At 29.6% G+C, this 19,343-nt stretch overlaps 1 long non-coding RNA gene across 1 annotated transcript; it reads right to left on the minus strand.

The window, feature by feature from the left end:
* Positions 1-11,268: 11,268 nt before the first annotated feature.
* Positions 11,269-14,694, minus strand: LOC129293673 (uncharacterized). Its single transcript, XR_008589193.1, has 2 exons — positions 14,416-14,694; positions 11,269-13,780 (listed from the first exon to the last, which is right to left on the minus strand). It is a non-coding gene; the product is annotated as an uncharacterized LOC129293673 (long non-coding RNA).
* Positions 14,695-19,343: the final 4,649 nt, after the last annotated feature.

Genomic DNA, 19,343 nt, shown 5'->3' on the forward strand with positions numbered 1-19,343 from the left:
TGTACACGTCACCTCAAGCTACATTCAAGTGAATATCCAGTTATAAATTAATAAAGTTTGCCTTCAAAGTATTTATTTAAAAACATCTGATATCCTAAACTCCATTTTATGTCATTCTCCCATTAAAGTATAGGAATACCTATGCATTTTGCATACAAAGAAGATAATTCATAATATCCTTTTTATTTGGTATGACTATCAATAAAAGTCATGATCAATCTTTGTCTCATGTTGATTTATATCTTTCACAGCTTGTATTTACACATGATAAATTATATATAGCTTCATCAAAAGTTGTGAGTATGAATGAGTTGAAAAAACTATTGCCTAATAGTAATGAGAAAAGAATGTGTACTCTTACAGTTGCAATATATAAACAAGTTTTTTTAAACGTATCATTTTGATGATACAACTACCTATACAATAACTTTAATTTTTTTTTATAAAAGAGCAATTATGTTAACAAATAAAACAAAAATTCAAATTCAAAGGTTCAAATTGAAAGGTTTAAAATTTCACAGTAAAAGCAAAAATAGAAGAAGATAGTTTGTGATTGGTACAACTATAACTACACTTTTTAAAAGATACATGAGTAAACTGTTGGAGCATCTGCTTTATGTCTTAGTGAATAATACCTTGACCCGAAGAAAGAAATAAGTTTCTTTTCTTGAGTTTTAGCATCAAGTTACCAATCTGGATAGACAAATCCTAATGATTTTGCTAGAAGCTATAAATCAAAGGGAGTGCACTTTGAAAACAGGCTGCTCTAAAGATGTCAAATGCTATTAAATCAAATTCATAAAAGATGGAATGGTGAAATTATGTGCCATTGAAGAAAATGTTCACTAAACAATAACTTTAATATGTATGGCTTGGTTATTCTAATGATTGCATTTTCATGCTTCCATGAGAACAATTTTAATATTTTTATCTCTATTATCAAGATATTTGGTTTATGGCTTTTTTTTTTCTCAACCAACCTTTGTTGATGTTGAGGAATCTTTTGCTTCTCTTCTGTGGAACCAGCAAAACATGATTAGGAGCTCATGAGAATATTAATGAAAATTATAAACTATATTTTCTAGGGTCCCAATAATATTTTTTTTTACTTGCAATAAATTATCTTTTATTAATTAACTTGAGATTCATAATAGACTATAGTAACACAAACACTTAACTTGCAATTCACGACTGCTTTTAATAAGTTTCTAATTGACATTATAAATAATTTTAAATATATTTAGTAGATTTTTTAAGAAATTTATCTATATATTGATAGCAAAACCAATAATAAATGATGTGCTTGTTATTCACAATTGATAAACTAACTCTTATAAATTCTCAACTAATATTATAAATAATCTCAAATATAATTACTTGATTTTTCAAATGGTTTATCTGTATATTGATAGCAAAAAATTAAAATTTATAACTGACTTTTGTAAATTTACAATTGATGTTATAAATAATTTCAAATGTATTTAGTAGACTTTCTAACTAACTATTTACATTCACATTTTTTTTTAATTACAAGTAAGGATCATGATCTATTATTAGAATTTCAATAATTCAAGATTTATAATTATCATTAATATTCTTATTAAGATTTTAATTATCATTTTCTCTAATTACTATGTGAGTCAACAATTATGATTTACTTGGACTATCATTCAAATAAATTTGTGTGCCACTATGGTTAAATAATAAATTTGTGTGCCACTATGGTTTATGTTATCAGATGTAAAGCTGATAATTTAGGTAACCCAATTAAGCTGAAAAATCTCAGAATCAAGCTTGAGAGTTTATAAATTTTTATTTACTTTGGGTTACATTATCTACCCGAATAAGTTCAAAAAAATCCGAGCCAAACTCAAACCCGAATAAATTTAGCCTACTAATTCTTTTTATCATTAATAAAATTAAAATTAAAATAAGATAAAAAAATAACCATCTTAATTTTTAAGATAAAAATTAAAATTAACTAAAAATAAATAATATTTAACCATTGCGAGCCCCAATAAGCCTGACTAGTTAGGTATTATAAGCCCAACCCAATAGCCTGACCAAATATATATATATATATATATATATAATCAGGATCTCAAAGCACATATGTTAGCATATTATGAAGTTATATTAGCTCCATGTTTTTCTCCTGTGATGACAAGTATATGCAGGTTGAATAATTTCTCAATAATAATTTATTATTCATTGTTTAAAAATATAATGCATACATTTAATATGTGAGGAAATAGTGAATTAATTTCATTGTTTGATTCTTTAATTTATGAATAGTATAATCATAGGATAAATTTGTGAGGAAATTGAATTCTTGAATTCATTTTATTTTGATTAATAATTTTATGATTTAATATCAACTAATAAAACAATCATAAATTAGTTTTAGATATAAATTAATTTTCCTGATAGTCAACTTTGAAGTACTATGTCTCCTCAATTTCTTTCATAATTTGTTGATTTTGACCATTTTATGCTATATTAGCTTAATATATTTAAGTTTATTTTCTTGATTTTATATAAAATCTATGTATATATAATTTAAAATTCAAACTCAATTTAAAATTTAATTATTGAGCAACTAATTCAAATATATATACATAGATTTTAATAGAATATCACGATTGCCAATGTATGCATAGCAATTTTCTTACATGTATATTAGGTAGATACTGTACGTTTTCCTTTTCATGAACAAAAGTGTCATTATCATCGTGAAATTTCACACAACCTTGATTAGATGAGGCATGCACCTAATATTGTAGAAGTCACGCCAACTACAAAGCCATGCCATGTCAATGTTAAATAACTGCAGGCACCTTGACTAAATAAACTTGACTAACCACTGGTACGCACCTAGACTAAATAATTGTTCATGATATTTTGTTTTGTTATTCCCCTTTTTGGTTATATTCTCCATGGGTGAAGTTCAATCTTAAAAGCCTCAACAATATGGTAGCTTAGAATTTAGATAAAGATGTTTATCCTCTCTACAATTTAGAATATTAATAAATGTTCACCCAAATTCTAAATAAATATGTACATATGGGTATATTCACCTTGACTAAAAAAAATTACTGTATATAGTCCGTGCATTGCACAGGTACTATATGACAACGGCTAGGTATTTATTTAATTTTTTTACATACTATTTATATGGACATGTAGATGACTAGCAAAACAACTTAACACAATTCACGTGATTCACTTATAAAATAATATATATTTTTCAATTTTATTATTTATAAACATTACGAAGTGGATTCCAATTCATTAGTTTGCGGAATTTTATTCACGATCATGTAATTTCATCTTTTTTAAAATTTTTCAATATTCTCTATATAATATATATATATATATATATATATAAAAGATAGGCCAAAGATGAGTTTTTTAATATTACTTGTAAGAACTCCTTTATTGTGTTAAGCTGATTAATTTTTTTTATCAATATAGGTTTTATTATTTAATATTTAGGTTCAATGATATGAATCTGTCTCAACAACCAACGAGCATAGTGGGCATACCACCACCATCATACAATGATGATATTATTGGTGTTCAGGCTCGCAAGCTTGTAAATGAGCTACACTGCCCAGTGGTATGACTATTCTATATTTAATATTGAATGTTGTTTATAATCTATATACAGAACACATGCATGAACACCATAGGGCACGATTTGTTTGACTGTCGTTACTGGAATGAAATTTGAAACTGAGCGTGGATAGCATTACAACTCTTGTAAAAAGTGCATGAAAAAAGTTGTGCCCAACAGTGCTTTTTTTTTTTTTTTGGGTGAGAAGTGTGAGGCAATTGTGAAGAGTGTTGTTCCAGGGTACATAAACCTATTTACTTTGTCGTTACCTTGAATAATTAAATGCACGTGTTTACTTATTATTTGTACTTATTATACGTAAGTTTACTTTCTAATTAGTAAGCATTTGGTTTACCACTGTAGGCAGAAGGTGGAGTTTAAGGTTATTGATGAAACTAGCTCAACAAACTTCATTGTATTTGATTGTGAATTCGCTAGGGTGTTGCAATGTACTATACTTGAGCTAAGGGATGTAGCTTATTAGGTATAAGTATTGTTATATGATCATTTACATTTTTAGCACATGATTTTTTTGTTTCTAAAAAAACACTCTACCTTAGCTTCTCCAATTACTTTTTCTACTTGAAATGATTTTATTGTATTTTTCAAAGATTACTAGTGATGATAACCAAGCCCCCGAGCTTTGACCGGCTCTTAGGGAAAGAGTACCTTTTCAAGCTTCGTGTTGTTGCAACACATATGTTAGACTTGCATTGGTAGTCCTCTACATTGTAACACCCTAAGTTTTTCAATTGGTAATTATCAGTGTTTTTAAGGGCAATTTAGTCAATTTAAATAAATTATTGATTAACGAGGTTTATAAAAAACTAATATAATTTTTGGATTCTTAGACAATTTAGAAGGGGGCTAGGTCAATGTTTGAGCGAGCCATGACATAAAAAGGAGTTTAAATTTTAATGTAGCTTTTTATGCCATGCGTCGCGGCAAGCATACCAATGCACTGTGGCACACGTGCAAAATCAACACTTATTAGTTTGTGAAAACAAACTAGAAACAGAAGAGAGAAAAAAGGGAAAAAATGAGAGAGCGACGAAAAGGAGCTCCTGGTCTGCTAGAGCACGATCCCTAGGTTACTTTGGAAGCATTTGGAGCTTGAATCACCATTAGGTAAGTTTCACATTCCCTCTTCTCCCTCTTTTATGCGAAAATCTGGATTAGTTGGGTAATGGAGGCTTTAATTTCGATTCCCTTGGGTTTAGACCGAACCCATTGATTTATTTAAGGTCTACAAAGTTAAATCAAGTCTCTAACCCTAAGTTTGTGAGTTTTATGATGATTTAAAATTTTTAGTTAGGGTTTGGACGAACCTTAGACATAATGTGAAGATTTTGAGACAATATGGGGAATTAAATATCGATTTTGGTGTGTTGGGATGCTTAAGAGGATGGTTAGAGTGTTTTAAAATAGTCGGTGTGGTTAGATAAAGAATTTGGGTGTTATAGGCACTTAGAACCTAGTGAATTCGGGGCTTATCCAGAGTGATAATTGATGATTGTCACTTGATTGTATAAATTGAGTATTGCTCAAGTTACCTCATGCATATAGAACGTGTGGAGCTAATATTGAGCCATAGTAACCCTTTTGTGTGACAAAGGGTTGAGGTAACTATATAGTTTATTGTGTTTATTAACTATTATAACTATGTAGAAGTAAATGCAAAGTGATGAATTTGTTGTTTAAGAATTTTGTGCATGATTTGATATTGAAAAATGATTTTAGTATGAATATTGGTTTGTGAAATGGATTTTAAAAAGTCATTGATTCCAATAGATATGTATATATATGATATGAAAGTAAATGTCGTGGAAATATGGATAAGCAGTGATAAGCGTGGAAAATCATGATCATAGGGGGTAGGAGTTCACTTGAGATATGTGGGGATGTGTGTGTGTAAAGATAGGTAAGTGAAAAATTCATCTGGTCAAGTTGGCACTATAGGACATCTGGTGCAACATTAATTGGAATTGTTATCATGGGACATCTAGGTAGCCTGGCAACTCTCTAGTACCCATTAGGGTGTGGTTAGGAGTTAACGACGCCCCTATCATAAGTGTGTAAAAAGGGAAAAATCATCGTTCGTAGGTAGGTTAGATTACCTTTTGGCCGGTGTTTTTATCACCAAAAGTATGCTCAGGTCAATAAGTGGTTGATTCAAAAGAGCCTATGGTTTCATGTTGGGAAGCATTGGATGTTCGGTGGTTAAATGATCATGCTAGTGTGTAATTGTGTGAAATTATTGTGAAAAAGATGAAATTATCTCATAAATTTGATATACATGATATTACTCTAGTTTTGATGCTTTATCATGGTTATTTGTGATAATAAGCATTTGATGAACTATATTGATTACTAAGATGTTTATCTCACCCTGTGGTTATATTTTATAGGTGAGGGCTCTGGTAGGGGCAGGGGAAAGGAGGGCGCAATTGAAGAGTGAAGAGAATTGTAGTATAACTCTTCTCCTTTCTCTTTTGGGTTTGTAACGAATATTGTCATTATATAATGCCAACTTAAGAACATGACATTATTTTGATTATCACTTGTACGAATTTATGATAAATGTGAGTATCTTGATCCAAGGTTGATGTTATAGATTAAGTGTGTGTGCTTGGCCAAGTTACAATTACAAGTGATGAATTTGAAGTGAATTATGTGTCAAAATAACCAAGTTGATATGTGTGCTAAATTCAATCCACCCCTTTATGTTATTGTTAGATAGGAGTTTGGTGGTCATTTTGAGTGTGATTACTTATTTGTGTGATGTTGTGTGTGGTCTATTTGATGTAGTTAAAGTGTCTCTAGAGCCTATGACATTTGGTATTGTGAGTTGGACACATTTATTTGTGTTTTAAAAAAAATCAATTTGGGTTCGGATGTCTATCTTTTAACAAATGATTATTCGAGTGTGAGACCGGTGCCATTAGCTAGAGGGCTCAAAGAGCTTCGTATGGACACTTGAATCGCTCAAATCAATCATCGGATGATGAAACGACACGTTTCGAAAATTCGAAGAGCTGTCATGACAACAATCTGTTATCATAACAGTAGGTGCGTATCGCGACACAAATGGCCTTCGAGGAACTCATCCCTCTGTGCCATCCGTCGCGGCGGACAGGCCAGATTTTTAAAAGAATAGCTTGTTTTAGCTTATTTTGAAAGCTATTTAATTTTCATGCTTTTGTATTTGTGTTTATTTGATTTTTAATTACGGTTTGAGGTCAAACATTATTTTAAAAAGAGTTTTCTTAGGATTCCATTATTTTAATTTATTATCTTTTAAATCCTTGGGTTGTGATAACATTTACTTAAAATTTTATCTAATCCTAGTTATCACAATAGTATATAAGAGTATTGTCTTGATAATGTCAAGATGAACATTACACACGTGATTGATAATGAGGACATAATCAAGGCCTTCAAGGATAAGTCTCACCAACCTCCAGTGACACTAGAAGAAGGTTATGCTGACAACGATGGCACTAATGTAAGTTGCTCCAAGTTTACCTGTTATGCCATTTTTACTTGGTTGTGCCATCACCCAATTATGATTATTATGTTTGTGTGGCAGGGCACCGTTTCATCTTTTTTGGACTCAAAGGTCGGTTGCTCTAATGCAATTACACTGATTAATAATCGCAATTCCAACAATATCACAAAGGTGAAAGATGCGGTTGTTGAAGGAGATCAGTCCACAAACATGAAAAAGGAAATCAAGATTGAGAAGTGATTTATTAGTTAAATATTTAGCATGCACTTCTTGCAAACTCATTTTGAATAAGTTCAATAAATTATGTATAAATACGTTGTCTTGCCAACACTTGGTATTAGATGATATTTTAATTCTTTATCTTTATATTGGACCAGCTTAATTATGAATAAAAATGCGTTGGTATAATGCTGGCATGACATTTATTACTTTGTTCTTTAATTATATTGATGCATTTTTTATTTTACATGCTACTTATATATCATGTTATGGAGGAGTAGCCAACAATTTATTATGTTGAATATTGTCAAGGAAGGTGATTATTACGAAACCATACGTTGTTTTAAGTACAAATGCATGTTTTTTCCCGTATTTATTAGTTAATAAATATGGGTTACATTTAATTGATTGGTTTTTTTGGCATGCACGTTATTTATTGTCAGCAATTTATTTATGCTCAACAATTTATTGTTATGATTTTTTTTATATCATAATAAATCAATAAACCAAAACAATTCCAACTTTAAAATTATGCAATGGTCACTAGGTTGTAGTTCTGTAGATGACAAATTCGAAACTACTTTTTTTTTTAATGGTCTAAAATATTCACTAACTATCCTTATATTTGTATATCATCATTGATGCTGTTATACATTTATAACAACAACAACAACAATAATATTTTCCAAGTGTTTGAGTTAAATATGAACCTTAACGTGTGGATCTAACACCAATATTGGAATTTGGAGCTGTCAATAAATTATAGTTTCAATAAATTTCAATTTTTACTCATCAATCAAAATAAGCATCAGTATTTTATAAAGGGTCAAACTAATAAATCTTTGCAATATAATAAATACATAAAAAAGAAAATATTTCTAAACATTAAAATTAAGATTTAAATTTGTAATCTAGAATTTTTTTACAGGTAATCAACATTAATTACCCAATTTTAAAAATATATTTAATAATAATAGATATTTTTTAAAATAAGAATTTTGGGGGGTGGATGCCAGAATGTTAACACCATAAATGCCAAAATTTATGACATTAAGATAATATATTTAATAAATAATAAATGTCCAAAATATCTGTCATCAATCAATTATGTATTTAGTAAACTTCCAAATTAATATACCAAAGCTAGACTTAATGTCGCTAATTTAATACTATTTGGTTAGGTCATTAATTTAAAGTTGACAATTATTGACATCAAAATATATTCATAAACTGAAAGGTAATTAACGTCAATTAACACTAAGGGTCAAATTTTTATTTATAATGCGGCATGAATTTGGATACTTATAATTTGATGATTGATTATAGATGCCTTTGATTTCAGTTGATACACATATCAAATAAATTCAATTGCTACCATGTATTATAGTTACATAATATGAACTACCCAGATTCAATTGTTACATAATATGAACTATTAAAAGAAGAATACACCACGTATTAGTGTTGAAATTGGCGTATACCACTAATTAAAATGAACCAATCTCTGATGATAGATTATGCACATGGTAAATGAATTTTTGTTATGTCATTACTCAATCTTTGTTTGAAAAGTACTGAGATTTTTTATTGAAAAGTACCCAGTATTTTTTTTTTTTGACAAATCCAAAATTATGTTTCAATTTCATAGGGATTGAATTCATCATTAAATTTGGGATTTTAAGTGGAAGAAATTACTAGAATCTAGTCCTACAAGATATCAATTGACAATGATTGATATGATTATTAATTTAATTCTTTAAACCATCACATTAAATGTAGACTGTTGATTCATGAAATTAGTAATCAAAATGAAGTGCCCAAAATTTATGTGTGTGATATTATACTAAACAACGAATACCATTTCAAAATAGATGTCAATGAAGTCATGATTTTTATAAATTGCTAAATTTGAAGCTGAAAAAATTTAAAAAAAAGTGTATTGAAAATCTTAAAAAGAAGTGCTAAAAATATCATAGTTCAGATTTCAAACATTTATTTAAATATTATTTCCATCAACGATTATATATGTGCGTGCGTATAAAAAAATATGCATAGATGTTTATCAAGAGATAGATTGTGCATAACAATTATATATAAAACATATAATTATTGTCAAAAAATATAGTTAATGTGGCATGCCACTTTTTTAAGATATGAATGGACATTATGGCCTCTCTCTTTTTGAATGTCAATGGATGATTTATATTCCACTGAATTTTTAAACTCAAAAATCGATGTTCGGCCTTTCAAACCATGAGTTGATACTTTAAGTTAGAGCTCTTGTTATGCTCTTAATAAATATTAATAAATCTCTTGATCTTTATAATGACACACGTCTAATTGTCACCTAAGCAGGAAAACATATTTTGGAAGCACAAATGATTTCAAGATTAAATGCTAGGACAAAGGTCTATATTTTAAGGATTGATATATGACCCTTTGACTCTCAATTGCCATTCATTCTTCATGGGAGGCAATTTTCAGTTATTTTGTTCTTCACTATGACTATAAACAAGAGTTAACATTAGAGCTTACTTAGCATTGAGCTATACATACAAAGACTTTTCTTTACACATGACCAGCTATATGTTACTATATCTTAAGTACAGAAGTACAGAGTAGGAAAGGATTGAAGATATTAATCTTTGATACAAATGGTAAGTTCACAAATGTTATGTCGAAGGTAGTTTGCAAGCAAATTTTTAACAATTTAACTAATGTATGACAACTGTCTATTCATTAAGATGCCATAATTTTTTTTGTTAACCCTTTATTTGGCAAAACAAGTAATTACATTCATATACAATACATGTTAACAAATTACTTGAGATTAGATATTCATTTAAAATTTACCCAACACATCATTACCATAATTTTTTCACTATCATTCATAAATATTAATTATTTACGTATTAGTTATGTTTTATTATTATTTTAAGCATATAATTACTTGCTGCATAAATATTTTCCACCATCTAACCATTAAAAGAAATTGCAAAAATAACATCTGATACAAAATTCGGGTGATTTACTAGTTACCAGCTCAAACTAAATGCTTTTTGATAACTGATGATTCAAACATAAACCAATGATTGATTGGATTTATAAATTACTATGAAATTAACTATTTTAAAAATAGACATCCCAAAGCATGTATAGTTATGTTGATATTGTAATTTTGTAGAAAATAATCACTCCATGTCGGAGTAAAAAGTAGCTTACCATAACATGAGAGAAATTGTAGGGTTTTAATAATATATAATCATAATAATAATTGCTATAGACAAGCAATTATTGGTGGACCAGCCATATTAATATGCAGGTAGCTGTCTAATATAAATTCCAGCAATTTATTCATCCACGTGGCTTAACCTGAGAAATTCATATACATCCTGGCCAAAATGAAAAATGTTTATAGATCCCATCAATTTCAGTTTTACGATGTTCTGTATCACGATTTTATATATATATATATATATATATATATAGATCAACAACCATATTAGGGAAAACAATCTCATCAACAATTTAAGAGAAGAATAAAATAGAACGAGCTTAACAAACCGACAAATCACATACAATAATCTAAGCAACACATCACAAAACCACTTTTCTCTTTAACCAAAAAAAGAAAAAAAAAGATCTGCAAAACTCAATTCAATTATGCACATATTCCTTTACCCCTATGCAAGAGGGCAGAGTTGGAAGTCTCCCTCTGTAAGCTATTAATCGCTCAATAGGCTCAATGGCACTGGCTGCAATTCTTGGCCACAGATCGGCGAACTCCCTTCCAGTTGGACAAGTAATGGCAGAACCAAAAATTCGTTCACACGAGACCAAATAAATGAGAATATGTAAATTTTTAAAATTGAGGAAATTTTGTACTGCCACAACAACAGTAACAAATCTTAGAAACAAATTTGGGGGGGGGGGGAGTTGAAAACTACTAAAATATGAAGGGGCTAACGCTAATTTTTTTTGTTTTTGTTTTTCACAAGTAAAATTAAAAAGAAAAAAAGATATCCTAAACTATTGATTGAAATAATTTTGTTCTTAAAATAATTAAAACAAAACATTTTTACCTTTTTCGTTAAATTTTATAATGGTCAACATTAGAGTCTCAGTTAATATTTCTAGCGGTTAATGCTAGAAATTTGACAGCAATGACAAAAATGCTTCGTTTTAATTACTTTATGGGCAAAATTACTTCAACAAATAGCTTATGATACTAAGTGCTTATCAGAAAATACTTCAAGGACAAAAATGCACCTTTATCCATTAAAAAAAATTCCAAAAGGGCAATGTAATTGTTTGGTTTGCATTCACCCTTGCAAGGGGGATCGGCTATATAGATTATACAACACTATTGTACTCTATTATAATGAGACCAGTGTGATTTACTCCAGTATTTAAAACCATAGAGTTCAAGCAGGTAAGAGATTGGGAGATCAAGGGGATTACAAAGGTAAGCATCCAACAAAAGAATCTAAATAAAAAATTTCCATTATTTCAGGCAGTGAATATATATATATATATAAATATATTACAACTAAATGAAATTTGTACCTTTCATTTGTGATAACACCGGCATTGTCTGCAAAAGAAAACCACCTAAAAGGAAACGTTTTTTTCTCAAGCATATCTAATTAGTAAATATATCAAATATTGGACAACTACATACAGCACAGAAAGATAGCACCAACAATCTATCAAATGAAATTTTCATTTAATAGAGAACATACAGATTGACAAAAATCAAGCAATTGGTAAAAAAAATCCTTGCAGGGCCCTAATGGAGCAGATGTGAGCACTTGAAGAATCAGCATATCTGTAACGATGGACTCAATTAGTTTACCAGACTCGTAACGGTATCACCCATTTCAAGTCACGAAGGATGCCTGACTAATGTCTGGACTGTAAGATCTAATTAACATATTAGATAGGGATCTAATGGAGTATATGTTAAGAAGCCAAACAAATATATAGGATAGAATTGCGTGCTTGATTTGACCATAGTCACTAAGCTACGTGAGCTAGTCAACTTAGGTTTTCCATACCCTTTAAGAATTATGTGGTTTTTGGTGGGGAAGCACACATTGAATTAGGGTTAGAAATGGGACCTAGCTTATTTAATAATCCTTACTGGACTCACCCACTACAAGCTTTAGTAAGGTTAACGACCCATACTTTAGCTACTTACCAGACTTAATAAATCGCGTGTTAGGCCCATCAAGTATATGATCACATAACATAATTGGGCATTAATATTTTAGGGACCAAACATTAAAGCATTAACCCATTTTAACAAATAAATAAAATAATTAATGTAAGCCCCCACATAATTTCCAACATGGACCCCAAAGACAATAACTGATTAATCACGAGAGAAACAAAGAACCGCTAACATTTGATACCAAAAAGTCAATCAAAATGGAGCATGACCAATCACTTTGATTTCAAAAGGAGTAGGACTCTGATGGGTGCCTAAGTGGATTGAGAAACCCTACTCCAAAAGCTGGCTATTGAGGTGAAAGAACCAACTAACTTAGATACCTCATTAAGCATAACATATTACTCAATATGGGATTAGGTATCCCATACTACCAAATCTTCCCAGTTCAAATAAGTTGGTAGATGTCCCAACCCTGACAAGGACAATAAATAAGAATGTTATCATCCGGGTAAGGGAAGGTTGAGAATATTGGTATAGCTGGTGATGGGACATGTGGAGACAACATATAAAATTCTCCACACTACATTACCAGCAGAGTTTCCAAAGAAAACAACTTTCACAACCATACATAAAGAAGGTGAAGAAGAAATATTTCTCAATGCAAATCCCAAACAACAAAAATCCAAGTATATCAGCATATCTGGATTTAAGAGTACTACTCATTATATGCACATTAGCCAATAAGTAAACATCAGGAAACAACTAAATCAGCAACACCCTAGTCACCATCATTAAAATTCATTCCCAATTACAAAAAGATGCCTCTAAACAATGACAAAAACAAGTTAACAGTAAGAGGAGAAAAGGGCCAACTGGCCGATCTGAGATCCATCATGATAAACATAAACTACAGCTCCATCCCAAAATAAAAAAAAAATTGTAGAATAGCAAGAAACGAAAGGAACTGGAAAGACAGCAGAATAGAATCACATTATGAGTAAAATACCTCCAAAGTACATATAGATTATATCCTCTCTATTTGCTGTGGTTGGCGATGTCTCACAATAACAGCGTCGGCCTTGCACTTTTAACAGTACCCAAGACAATGGCACCCACACAAGCAGATGGCAATCTGTTCAAACGACCCTTATTCACTTCACTGACATAATGTACAGGTTCTTTGCCCCTGTGATGTCAGCACAGTTTACTGTGGCTACCACTGGTAGACAGCGGTCAAACTTGGTTTCTCTCTATTGGGCCTCCACTATAGATATGAACCATTCAGATTAAATTTTATCAATACAGATTAATCTGTACTTTTAAAAACTACATAGTCTAAATTATCAAATTGAATCTAACAGCCCAGATTTGCAGAGTTCCCTCCACTGCAATGGAGGAAAGCCAATTCCGACCAGAGACACAGGGACAAGGTGAACTTGTTACTGTGAATACTTACACAATAACCTTCTACTAAAACCATTTCCATCGTCAACTTCAACCAATTCATTCTTAAAAAAGCCACTTCATTTGAATTGAAATTTTATACCCCACAAAAAAATGCGATCTACCAAAGTATATCCCAATATGCATAGCAACCACGACATTTATAGAAGATAAACACGTTAAAATAAATATATCACCATTTCAGTTCAAGTCCAACATTCTCACTTTCTACTTACGCCATCGATGAATAAAAATTCATTCATATCCCAGAGAAGACAACAGTTCCAGAGCGAAGCTCACAAGAGAGATAATCAAATGGGGGAGAGGCAGAGCTAAAAAAATACAAGATTATCTTTAAACTTGATGCAATTTCTCATGAACCAAACATGTGAAGGACATGCATTTTGCTGTATTGGCATGAAAAATAGAACTTCGAGCAGTGATTAGCAGACAAACCTAGCTTCACCATCTCGAACTCGAGCAGAGGCATGATGGTTCCATTTAGGGTTTTTGCAGGAGCTTCACTTTGGACCTTGATTTTTATGGACCAGTGTTAACCCATGGACTTCACAATTTGGACTTTGAATCACATGAGACCCCAAAATAACTAGATCAAAACTGGACACTTGCCTTCATTTTGCAATGTTAATGGGAAAGTTTGATTGGCATCAACGGTTCGGCTTTGAGATTTTGTACTACTAATGATGTGAATACCTGATATAATTATAAAATTGGCTCATGATACAATGGGGGAAAATTTTCGATGACATCATGGTCTTATTACAGTTAGTGGTATTCATGATTGCCCTCATTTAGTTGGCTTGACTATAAACCAATCATGTGAAGATAAATCCATTTAACTCAAAAAAAGAAAAAAAGACAGGACACATCCCGTACTAATATAATATATTATTATTTTTTATTAATATGTAATAGGTTATTTATCCGGTGTATATATTTGTTTCTAATAATATACATATATATTTTAATTAATATATAATAGCTTCAAATAACATCAAATATCTCAACTTAAAAAAAAAAATATGACTTGGTGTTATACCTAAATAGTTTATTTAAACTATATAACTTAATGATTTTGTTGTTGTTCTACTTGTAGCTCAATGTTATTTGTAATTATGGTGTACTTAACTTTAAGTTGTGAATATGTTCTTTTATTTTAAATTGTAACTTAATAATTGAATTTATAAATTCATATTGTTTTGATTTCGAACTTAATAAGTTCTGTAATTTAATAAATATAATTATTTATGTCTTTTTGATACATTTTGTCTATTTTACTAAAACCTTTTAATCCTGTCCTAATCTCATTCTAGTCCCAAATGCAATAGGATGAGACAAGGAATAAAAGTTTAGTCCCATTTATTTTTGGATATAGAACACATGATAGGGCTAAATATAAATTAGAGTCAAATTGATAATAAAATAATTTTTGTTATAAATGTAAATGTCTATGGTATTATATATGCAACTCAATCATGACTTTGTCCCTTGATCAGTGGTGGCATTTTTATAAAAAAATTACAAAAAAGTTTGGAAATTTAAGACTATCAAATGGGGGAGGGAGTGCGCCAAAAATATATGATTATCTTTTAAATTGATGCAATTTCTCATGAACCAAACGGATGAAGGACATGCATTCTGCTGCATTGGCATGTAAAACAGAACCTCGAGCAGTGACTAGCAGACTAACCTAGCTTCATCGTCTTGAACTTGGGCGGAGGATGAACTCAAGCATAAGTATATTTTGTTGATGTTGAAGCAATAATTAAAAAATCAAATTGAATCGGATGGCAAGACTAATCGAATTATCTAACAATTAGGTTAATAGCTCGATTAAGCCAGAAAAATTTTTGGGGAAGTTAGGCAGGATTTGGTTGTTTTGGACTGGCAATTGGATTGAGAATCGCGATTAAATTAAAAATTGAATACGGCTTTTAAAAATCAAATTGCTAAAAAAAATACTCTTTTCTTTTTTTATTTTTATCAATTTTTTTTTTATTTGATATTATATTGTATCATGTGACTTATTAAATTATGATAAATTTAAAATATTTAGTTTTATTTTTAAATTCATTGATTTGACTATTAATTCAATCCAATTGAATCACGCGAATTGTAAATTAATGACATTTTTGGTCTAGTTTTGAAAATATTAGTTGATAGGGATGGATGATAGTTCCATTAGAGTTTTCGCAAAAGCTTTACTTTGGACCTTGAATTTTACGGACCATAGTGTTAACCCATGGACTTCACATTTTGGACTTTGAATGACATAGAGCCTAAAAATATCTAGTGTTTTCTTTTGCCCAAAGAACATATCTAGTTCAAAATTGGGCAATTGCCTTCATTTTGCAATGTTGATTGGAAACTTTGATTGGAATCAATGGTTTGGCTTTGAGATTTTGTACTACTAATAATGTGGATATGTGATATTGTAACTGTAAAATTGGTTCATGATATAATGGAAAAAATCTAAAATTGTAAAATTTTATTTTTTTAATTATAAAATATTTGAATTTAGGGTAGCCACTAACCCTTTGAGATAAAATTGAGGGGTAAAAATGATATTCAACCTAATATTTTACAATAAAAAATTTAAAAATTTGAACGTGAAACCCACTAACAATGAACTAATGGTGAGTTAACGGTGGGGTAACAAGAGAGAAATTTTTAACGTTGACAGATAAAATTTACTCATAATTGAGTTTATGGCGGCCAATGACCCTTCAAGTAAAGTTAAGAGGCAAAAATGATCTTAACCGTTGTTTTAATAATATTTTTTAAAATATTTCAATATTTAAGAACTTAAATTTTATTATTATTTAAAAATATTAATATACTACTAATAATGTGGATATGTGATTACTTTTGAAATTTACAACTCAGCTAGTGTATATGTTGCTCACCGCAAGTGCACGGGTCTTAGCAAGTAATATAATGAAAGTAAAGTATCATTCCTTCGAGGATTTGTTCAAAAACAATGATCAAACAAAAGACTAAGCAAATTCGATCAAGTTGAGCTACACATAGTTAAGTGAAAATGATTTTACAAATGAAACTAACACTAGAAAATAAAGAAAAATAATTGATTCACAAACTTCAAACACAAATTAGGACCTAGGATTATTTATCCCCCTTACATTCCATAACACTAAAATTACCTCGTCTCATAAATGCTTTTAATGAAAATAAGTGCTAACCTAGGGTTTTAAAAATACTTGGACAAGCTCTCTCAACTCATAAATAAGTGTCTAGTTAAATTAATTGCCCAATCTCTTGTTACAATTAATAAAATTTAATTTTAAACATCAACCCTAATGTGGCTATACAAGGCTAGCAAGTATATCTCTATCTTACTAGCAAAACCATCCATTTAACATGTAAATATCAAGTTCTTGCACAATATTATCCAAGTTCTACACTTAACCTAGCCCTCTCAAGTATCAATTAAGTGAACCCAACATTTAAATGGTGGCCAATCACTTAGAAGCATTAAGGAAAGAGTAAAATAAACACATATATCATTAATCACAAAAAGAGAGGAGAAATATAGTGTTAATCCATACAAGATTTTCAAATAATCTTAAAATAAAGGGTTTAGCTACTCATAATCATCTACAAGTTACAAATATACAAAATCAGTGGACCCATTTCAAATTACAAGAGAGAAAAGGGAAGAGGAATAGAAAAACTGAAGAAAATGAACTTCAAATGTCTTTAAAGCTTCAATCTCTTGATCCTAACTATTCCAATGCCCAAACTCTAGTACAACCAAGCTTTAAATGTGTTTAAAATTCTGATGAATCCATTCTGGGTTGAGTTCTCAGCATATATATGTCTTAGCCAACCAATTTTTGATAAATGAAACGCAGCATTTTTCTGACAGTGACGAAAATCGCGAACGAAAGTCACGACTTTGAGATGATTTTGGCAGTTTTATACTATTTTTGTAGCTAACAAAAATCATTCATTTTGTGCTTGATTTTTTCATCCAAAAGCCTTCCAAAAATATCCACAAAATTTTAGAAATGCTTCTAATAGAAATTTCAACCAAAACAACATGAAATTAGGCCAAAAATATCAAATCAAAGTTAAGAATACAAATTCAAAATAAAATGCACATTTTCTTAAATTGAGCAATAAAAACATATACAATTGAGCCAAAATGGATTAGAATCTAAGAAAAATATGATGAAATAACATGAATTTTTAGAGGTTAACAGTATATATCCAAGATAGTATGATAATTTATAAATTTTGAATAAGTACTTCCTTAGAAATGCATAGCTCAAAAACTATATTCAAAATGTATAAGTAAATATGTTTTTATATAATAACCTAGTTTTAAATTAATATAGTGTGATAATTTAAAAACTTCCTTTAAAATTAAATTTACAGCTCAATTATTTTATTGGAGATTTACAAGTGAATGTATTTTTTATATTACTCAAGTTGTAAATGAAAATAATGTGTTAATTTACAAGTTCTCTTCTAAAATTTGTAAGTCTTCTTCCCAAAATTTACAATTAAAATATTATTAAAAAAATAATAATTTTACAAATAAAAGTTTAAGAATGCTTAAAATCATTGTCTAAAGAACGGAGAAATTCTTTACAAATAATCTGCTAAATTTTGAGATAATCATACACATATTTAGCAACAAATTAAAGGGAAAATTAATTCACAGATCCTTATAATTTTGTTTTTCAATTTTAAATTAGATTCCTACATTTTGTTTGGTCTTAATCAAACTTTTATTATTTAATTAACTCGATATGTTAATCCCTGAAAATTAAAGTTATTGATAAATAGCTTTCCGGAAACAACCTTATTTATGCTTTCATGACTTTATCTAAGCTTTCCCGAAATAAAAACACTTTTGAGATTTATAAAAATTTTGCTTTAATACTTTCGACTAAGAGGAAGAAAATTTGATCAAATACAATGTTTATAGTTTTATTAATTTTTTATGTAAAATATATATATATTTATATAAAATTGGAAAACATAACTTAATTATATAGTACTCCCTTCGTTTAAAAATGTAAAATATTTTTAATCGAATTTCACCCTCAATAAAGTAGTTACTTATTTTTAAACTAGCCATATCTTTTTATATTTATCCTTATTAAACATCTTATAATAAATATAAAGTTATTTATCAATCGAGGCACTTTTTAAAAAAAGGCAATGATTATACCTCAAAAGACTAAAAATATCTTATATTTTTTAACATTTAACTTTTTGAAAAATGTTTTACCTTTTTAGATGGAGGGAGAGTACTTGAGTTGTAAAAATTATGTAATTAATTCTAAGGTTATATAATCTTTTAATAAAAAATATAAAAGTTCTTGATTTCATTT

Source organism: Prosopis cineraria, unplaced genomic scaffold (assembly GCF_029017545.1).
Source record: "Prosopis cineraria cultivar Desert tree isolate PC_DT_omini unplaced genomic scaffold, ASM2901754v1 PC14, whole genome shotgun sequence".
Classification (NCBI taxonomy): domain Eukaryota; kingdom Viridiplantae; phylum Streptophyta; class Magnoliopsida; order Fabales; family Fabaceae; genus Prosopis; species Prosopis cineraria.